This window comes from Petromyzon marinus, unplaced genomic scaffold (genome assembly GCF_048934315.1).
Source record: "Petromyzon marinus isolate PM22_M1 ecotype Great Lakes invasive population unplaced genomic scaffold, UKy_Petmar_22M1.pri1.0 PM_G_Scaffold_20, whole genome shotgun sequence".
Classification (NCBI taxonomy): domain Eukaryota; kingdom Metazoa; phylum Chordata; class Hyperoartia; order Petromyzontiformes; family Petromyzontidae; genus Petromyzon; species Petromyzon marinus.
In genome coordinates this window covers 1,639,130-1,647,973 of record NW_027422762.1, presented here as the reverse complement: position 1 = coordinate 1,647,973, position 8,844 = coordinate 1,639,130, and the positions used below count along the sequence as shown (strand labels likewise).

The window sequence follows — 8,844 nt, the reverse complement described above, 5'->3', positions numbered from 1 at the left end:
TCTGCGGAATTTTTTGTAAGTACATCGTGAATAAATAAGATCTGGTGCACAAGCCGTCGAACATTAAGATATGTTAAGTTTGACCCAATGTAGAGATCACAGTGGTGAGTCTATGGGGCAGTGTTGAGTCTATGGGCAGTGTTGAGTATATGGGCAGTGTTGAGTCTACGGGCAGTGTTGAGTCTACGGGCAGTGTTGACTCTACGGGCAGTGCTGAGTCTATGGTGCAGTGTTGAGTCTATGGTGCAGTGTTGAGTCTATGGGGAGTGTTGAGTCTATGGGCAGTGCTGAGTCTATGGGCAGTGTTGAGTCTATGGGCAGTGTTGAGTCTATGGTGCAGTGTTGAGTATATGGTGCAGTGTTGAGTCTATGGGCAGTGTTGAGTCTATGGGCAGTGTTGAGTCTATGGGCAGTGCTGAGTCTATGGGCAGTGCTGAGTCTATGGGCAGTGTTGAGTCTATGGGCAGTGCTGAGTCTATGGGCAGTGTTTATCAATTCTACAGAATCTGAGCCTCGCTCGCACTGCGTGTTCGCCTATCCACACTACGATTTATAAAAGCGCCCTGCTAAGGCCTCACGTGATAACAGCCCCGCCGAGTCGCCTGCCCGTGATTCGAGGCACGGAACGTCGAATCTCCTCCTCCACCACGACCACACGAGGACATTGTTTTGTTTGTAACCTCACCACGAAGGAGGATATAGCTCAAGACCCCCTCCCCAGCACCTACGCAGCGTTGCGCTGGTGAGTGCCGCGTTGAGGCCTATTCCGGGAGTGTCACCGGTCTCGGCTAGATTGCCCAGCCGGCCGAGGCGGCACTTTGGCCGGCTACAGATGCCGCTGTCATGCGATGGTCTCCATGGAGACCTGGAAGATGGTCTCTAGGTTATGTTGTGGGTTAGCAAGCTTCCAAAGGATGCGTGAAGGCTGCCGCTCGGCTTTTTGTAACGAATCTTTGCTGCGTGTTTTAAACTTTAATTGTTTGCGATGCACGCGTGTCAACGTGGTGATGCGTCGCTCAAAGACTTCACTCGAGCGCGTCGTGTTCAAGCTCACTTTGTCTACCTTAGCAGCTTACAAAGTGCCGCCCAATAATTTACCGTGCGTCTGCCTCTTAGGCTGAGTGAAGCGCTTGAACAAGGGCACATTCAGAAGCGTAAACTCTGTGAGTATCTCGTTTTAAATTTTGATTTGAAGCTTTCGTGACTGCAGTAATTCATATTCTTAGCTCTTTCGGTAAAGTCACGTTGAAGGGAAACAATAAAATAATAAAAAATATATAAAATAATTAAAATTCTCACGACGTTTCGACCTGATGACGACCGTTTGTGTTATGGTCGAAACGTCGTGAGAAATTTTATTGTTTTATATATATTTTATTATTTTATTGTTTCCCTTCAACGTGACTTTACCGAAAGAGCTAAGAATATCTCGTTTTATTCATAGTTCGTGTTTCCAAGGACAAAAACAATTGCACATTCTCATTACCAATACATCGACCTGGCTGGTGGTCACACTTGCCAGGAGCCCCTTTCCCTGTCGGCTTGACATTTTTTTCAACTCAATTGTTTTTTTACACAGCTCTTGGACAGACGTGCGGCAGTGTTGGTTTATATCCTGGAAGGTGCTCTCACTCCAGGGGCTGTTTCATTGATGGGAAAATAACCTGAGCTGGGGCTGTAATCAATGTTGTTTTATTGATCTAGTTTAAAACATCAGCACGAACATCGGTGCCAAACTAACACGATGTGAGGCGCTAGATTTGAAGCTTTCGTGATGTGCAAGGATTCATAGTCTTTAGCTTTTTTTCGGTAAAGTCGCGCTGGTAAAAAAAATAAAGTTAAACCCAAGTTAAACTTTAGCAGCCTTATAGTTTACAGCAGTATGCTCCGCAAGGCAACCAGTTTGCCAGCTTAACTACTGCCTTCTGCCTCTGGTTCACGTGTGTAACGCTCTTCAACCTGCACACGGCCATCTCTCCGTCCCCAACCCCCTGCAGCATAACAGAAGGTGGCTTAACTTAGCCCCCCCCCCCCACGGCCCTTCTTGTCTCTCCCCCCCCCCTTAACCTGTATACAATCTCGGGTGTCTTAGAGTTCTCTTCACCTGATGCAGCAATTTTGCCGTGACGGTTTCCACCTCAAGACGGAAGCTTGTGCTGCTGCCTCCGAAACGTGATTTTAATTGAGTTGTTTTTTTCATTTATTTATTTTATAGATTTTTTTTACCTACGTGACTTTAGCAAAAAAAGAAAGAGTCCGATGCGAGGAGGCGTTTCCCCCAACGTTCGTTTTCTGCGGTGGCAAAAAATGCAGCCTCTGCGAAACGATGAGAACCTAAACATTTTGCTCAACACAGGAGGAACGTGTCCATCAGTGAGGGAGCCTTAGGCATGCATCCAATTGTCCCTTGTGAAGGAGGAGGTCTTTAACCCGGCATGGTTGTCACCTGGTGTACAGGAGGTCGTGGGGTTTGATACCGACCCTGACACTCCCTGCTCTTTCTTTGGGGTTGACGTTTCTCGCTCCCCGCGGCCGCGTGGATTTTTCTCCCAGAGTCCTCCGGTTTTTCCCCCTCCGCATTCCGAAACGCCACGCGTTTAGAGTATTTTGCCCTGAATGTCCACTTGATATCAGCCCACCATTTATGGGCCAAGTTCTCTTCTTAAAAAAGAGCTATGTAGCACGGTGGTGTGCTTCCCGTGGCAACATTAAACATTGGTTAGTTTTATTAGTATATATATTTTTAAAGTGATTTGTTTTACTCTTCCTGTAACTCTGCACTCACGCCGTGTTTTTGTTTTGTGTTTGTTGTCATGTTCTGACCCAGTGCCACAGCTGGACATCTGTGACAAAAAGAGCTTCGTAGCGCTTTGGATTCCTCCTCTTGCAGTCTAAATAAATATCATTCCCACTGCTCCTCCTACTCCCTCCCCTTCACCCCTCCTAGCCAAGTGAAGGAAGCCGCCAGGCCGACCATCTGCCACCTCCCCCCAATGGAGACTTTCTCCACCACCACCCGTTTAGTGGCCTTGCTGGTCGTTGTGCTGGGCGACCGTCGTCACAACCCCTTCGCCCTGCCCCTTGACCGTGAGTAGCAAACAGCGCCGCTACCACACTTGAGACGATGCCCCCTCTCAACGCTACTCCCACTAAAGGCCATCGACTAAACTCGACTCTTTTGACTTCACCAGGCAATGCCCACTGAGCTTCGTGGCGCTTTTTTTTTTCAGAAGCGCTCCGGCTCTTGCAAATGATGGCTTCAACGAAGCACTTCGACGTTCAAGCGGGGCCGAGTACTCGAAACACTTGTAGGTATCTGTGTGACACACACACTACACACACTACTCACACACAGAGACCCACAGACTTCTCACACAGAGACCCACACACTACTCACTCAGAGACCCACACACTACTCACACACAGAGACCCACAGACTACTCACACAGAGACCCACACACTACTCACACAGAGACCCACAGACTACTCACACAGAGACCCACACACTACTCACAGAGAGACACACACACTACTCACACAGAGACCCACACACTACTCACACAGAGACCCACACACTACTCACAGAGAGACACACACACTACTCACACAGAGACCCACACACTACTCACACAGAGACCCACACACTACTCACACAGAGACCCTACTAACACTCTGCTGTATTTTCGCCCACAGCTGCGGTTATCATCTCTGGCCACGTACGGTACCAAAGAAGCTCACATCAGGTGTATGCAGCAAAGCAGCAACCTCCGGACACACGACGGAAAGGTGCACGGTTGCGACATCACACACACACATACACATATACAGGGCCCAGTTGAGTACGCAGTTTGTTAAGGTGCAGCACTGCAAGTACTTGCTCGTGCCCCTGTTGGCGGAAGGAGGAATAGGAGGAGGAGGGAGGAGGAGGATGAGGAGGGGGAGGAGGAAGGGGAGGAGGAGGAGGAGGAGGAGGGGGAGGAGGATGAGGAGGAGGAGGGGGAGGAGGATGAGGAGGAGGAGGATGAGGAGGAGGGGGAGGAGGGGGAGGAGGATGAGGAGGAGGGGGAGGAGGGGGAGGAGGAGGAGGAGGGGGAGGAGGATGAGGGGGAGGATGAGGAGGAGGATGAGGAGGACGAGGAGGAGGAGGGGGAGGAGGATAAGGAGGAGGTCCTTCACTGCACAGAGCGCTGTAGGGAGCTCCCCTCTAGGCAGGGCACGTTGGACCCCACTCCTCCGCCACGCCAGCCAAACCTCTTGAAGTGTCCCACACTTCACCCCACCACGTGCCACCCGCCTAGACGGGAAGCACCGCGGTGAGCTCACTCCCACCGCCGGGCGGACAACAACGGAGTTGTCGCTCACGACCCGCGACCCCAGCGTGACCCCCCCCACGTCGACCCCCGGGGGCCGGGCCGGCGTCCCCTCGTTAGGAAAACTAAAACTGCGAAAAACTTTGTTTTTGTGTTTGACCGGCAGGTAAGGGCCCCACCGAGCTACGTGGCGCTTTTTCACCGGCGACCGGGCCGTCGCCGTCGTCAGCGGGCGCGGACATTTTTTTGTTTTGCGGCCCAAACGCTTTGAAACGCGCGACGTCGATTCTGAGTGCGGCGCGGGGGGAGAGACGCCCGGAAGGACCCGGAGGGAGAAATCCACGCGACCGCCACGGTGACGAGAGGCCAACGCGAGAAACAACCACTCCGAGCCGCAGAACCTTGCAGGCGAGAGGGAGAGAGAGAGGGTTCTGAAAATCGATTTTTTTATATTTTTAAAAAACCCACTTTGTGCGAATCGCCTTCTATGACCCCCCCCCCCTCCACGACTCGTAGGGGGGGACGCGGCAGCCCCCCGACGACAGGCTCACACAGCCAGCGCCCCGCAGATGCTGTCGGAGCCAGACAGGATGTACAGAGCGAGAGAGGGAGAGGCGGTGTACATGGAGTGCTCGGTGTTGGTGTGGCCGCCCGCCACCATCCTGTGGTGAGACCGAACGCCGCGCCTGAGCGTCCGTCCCTCTCCGCCTCTCCTCTCGCTCTCCGCTCGCTGGAGACTCTTTTTGTTTATTTCACCGCCTGATGCCCACCGAGCCGTGCAGCTGTTTTTCAGAAGCTATCCGGCCATGTCGCAAACGACGGCCCTGACGACGCGCCTCGAAGCTCCCTGTCGCGAGGGCTGTACGTGCCCTGAACTTCTTTCGCACCCTACGTGGCCAACCGTGCTAATCAGAGGTACGGGTGCTGGGTCTGTTTTGTGAATGCCGCCAGTGGGTTTGCATGGCTGGCCACGTACGGAGCGAAAGAAGTTCAACATAGAACACTCCCATAGACTTCAATGTTAAAGGCTCCCATAGACTTCAATGTTAAAGGCTCCCATAGACTTCAATGTTAAAGGCTCCCATAGACTTCAATGTTAAAGGCTCCCATAGTCTTCAATATTAAAGGCTCCCATAGACTTCAATGTTGAAGACTCCCATAGACTTCAATGTTAAAGACTCCAATAGACTTCAATGTTAAAGGCTCCCATAGACTTCAGTGTTAAAGGCTCCCACAGACTTCAATGTTACAGGCTCAAATAGACTTCAATATTAAAGGCTCCCATAGACTTCAATGTTAAAAGTTCCCATAGACGTCAATGTTACAGGCTTCCATAGACTTCAATGTTAAAGGCTCCCATAGACTTCAATGTTAAAGGCTCCCACAGACTTCAATGTTAAAGGCTCCCACAGACTTCAATGTTAAAGGCACCCATAGACTTCAATGTTAAAGGCTCCCATAGACTTCACTGTTAAAGGCTCCCATAGACTTCAATGTTAAAGGCTCCCATAGACCTCAATATTAAAGGCTCCCATAGACTTCAATGTTAAAGGCTCCCATAGACTTCAATGCTAAAGGCTCCCATAGACTTCAATGTTAAAGGCTCCCATAGAACAAGGATTTATGTCTACTGCATTAACCACAATACCTGCAGTCAAAATGCAAAAATAAAACATACTATGATAATATATGATGATGCATTGTCCTTGAAACTGATTGGTCCACACCAAGGGACGGCTTTCTTTTGAGCCTTTTGGCGTCATCTGGTCGAGCACCAATTGGGTCGAGGCTTCAATGCCACATATTTATTATCATAGTATGTTTTTTCGTTTGCATTTTGACTGCAGGTATTGTGGTTAATGCAGACATGAATCCTTGCTAAAAAGGCTTCAGTTTTGTTGCCAGAAAAAAAGAGGAAAAACCCTATTATTATATTTTGGTACTGGCAAAGGAGGTCTAATGATGAACAAAACATCAATGAAGCAATCTGATCTCATCTTGAACGGCTACTGTTGGCCTGCAGCCCGCCAAGTAACGCACTTGTGTAACGTATCTCGACAATAAAATGACTGGTCACTGTCCACTTCCAATGGAGCTTGGCTTTTTAACTTATCAGCCGTCTTTTCATTTGTGGGTGTGTCATTAACTTTGATAATTGATTCTTGTCAACACCACTGGGTACAAAGTTAATAAGTAACAATTTTTTTAAACAAAAATTAAACAGAAAAAACCGCAACACACACACACACACGCACATTTCATTCCGAGATCTATAGAAATGTATAAAGTAACCTGTTGCAGAATTTGCCACTTGCTGGTTTTATCCACCATCAATTTATTATGAGAACCCTGTCTATATCTCAGATACAAATTCAGTGTAATGACAGTTCATTGGCTGATTGATATGAAAATAGGTTTTCCCATTTTTTTTCTGGCAACAAAACAGGTCACATTTAAAGCTGAACTTTGAGCTGAAATCCTTCAGAATGTGAGATGTTTTTATCTTCCATTATTTTCATACTTATTGTGTATATTGAGCATCACTTTGTGAGAAGCCAAAAAATGTAAACTGGCCACCATCAGCAACGTGAAATTCCAGGCTACAGATACAGGGTGGTCCAAATGTCTCATGTCTCCTCTAAAGCTTAATATTGTAATAGGAGGCTTTATTTAAAACGCAACATTTAATATGCAAATATGTTCGGGGTCAATTAATTTTGGGAGTCACAAGACATCAGGACCACTCTGCACAGCACGAGTTCAGGATCTACAATGGGAATAGGGTGCCACCCAGCGTTGCTTCAATACGGTCGCAGCGAGGGTTGGAGTTTAACAAGAAGGAAAGATTTACATTATGAGACCTCCTTTGTCAGTAACAAGATATAGTAATAGGTTTTACCCAATCAAATTCAAGGACAGTGCATATTTGTATGAGAGTTGTCGCTTTTGTTTGCATTTTGACTGCTTATGTTGTGGTTATTGCAAACATGATGCCTTGAATAAAGGTGTCAGTTTTTGTGCCAGTTAAAAGGGTAAAACCTATTACTATAACAAGGAAAGACATTTGCCCTCCCCTACCCCCCAAAGACTGGGTACAGTCTGTGAAGTTAAACCTGCAATTCCTACAGTATGAAATATTTCTTCATACATCATTCCACTGTACATCGTCAATTAATCGTGGAGCGTTAATCCACAAACTGCACATCTTCTAAGACTCGACAAAGCAGGCTGTAACCAAAATTGATTTGTGGGTCCATCGTACTGAAGCGAATTTGACAGAATCACTGGTGCCGATTAGACACGGGGACATTGACAAGAACAAACGCATTGATGCATCGCTCAAATTTTTTAATGAAATGAAAACATCGATTTTACACGAACAGATTCAGAATAAAAAGATCAAAAACATTCAATGAACGATTTACAGGAGACAGCAAAGTGATTGTTCAGAAGTAAAGTTAATTATCGTAAATAACGAATGATAAAATAGCCAACCGTCTAATAATTAATCGGAAGGATGTGGTTGCAGGGTCAATACAAACGGACATTACTTTTAAAAATATATAGTTAAAAAACATTATAAATGCCTTTACATTAAAAAAAACATCACAATGGCACAAGGCTGTTGTAGAAGGATCAACAATCAGCCGAAATCGTAAGGTTCCCCATCCCTTAGTTACTGATCCGTGGCCAAGATAGGTTGCATGGATTAAATCCTGTAATCTCGCCTGGATAAAATAATAATAATGAATGATTGTGACTTGTCTGTGTACTGCTGTAATGTGAGCTCTACTGTAATATTGTATTTGTACTGATGCGTTCTGATCTCGAAAATAAAAATTTTCCAAAGTGAGCATTTAGACGGTGCTCATCTCCAGTTTAAGAGCTCTGAGCCACGTGGTGGAAATTCGACGTTACTATGGCGGGGGCAAGTAACCCCACTGTTGACTTCTCCACAGTGTGTTACTCATTGTATCTACCCCCGACAGATGATGGGCTGATCCAGTCTAGGTTGTCTTCATAATTATGCCAGAAGATGCAAATACAATACTTTTCGAAGCACCGCACATTATTTTTGCATGTTGAATATTTACCGCCACTGTAAATATGTAATTTTAATCAATGCATTGCTATAATGTTTTAATCAATCGTATTGTTATTAAGGTTCGGGTCAGGATTTTAGAGCAGTGTGTTTCAAATAGGTCGACCAGATTTGAAATCGCTACATCTCTGCAAACCACGAACTCTTCATAATAATCCACAATAAAGGTTTTCTGGGTTAGATCGCGTTATTTATAACTGTGTCGTAACCCTCCACCACCCGACACGGCCAATCAGCAAAAAATAAGTGTCACGTTGACAAAAGACAATTAGTTCACTAATTTATTTGCTGATTGGCCGTGTCGGGTGGTGGAGGGTTACGACACATTCATAAATAACGCGATCTAACTAAAAAAAAACCTTTATTATGAATAATATTGGTCGCGAAAGCTTGCTACGTGTTAAACTGACACAATCACAACTTTGCCTTTTA

At 46.7% G+C, this 8,844-nt stretch overlaps 1 long non-coding RNA gene across 2 annotated transcripts; it reads left to right on the top strand.

The window, feature by feature from the left end:
• The first annotated feature begins 528 nt into the window (after positions 1-528).
• Positions 529-5,540, top strand: LOC142912405 (uncharacterized). 2 transcript variants are annotated; one of them, XR_012934058.1, is made up of 5 exons: positions 529-742; positions 2,948-3,087; positions 3,231-3,308; positions 3,694-3,786; positions 4,477-5,540. It is a non-coding gene; the product is annotated as an uncharacterized LOC142912405 (long non-coding RNA). The 2 variants fall into 2 exon arrangements; XR_012934059.1 differs by lacking the exon at positions 529-742 and adding an exon at positions 1,129-1,163.
• Positions 5,541-8,844: the final 3,304 nt, after the last annotated feature.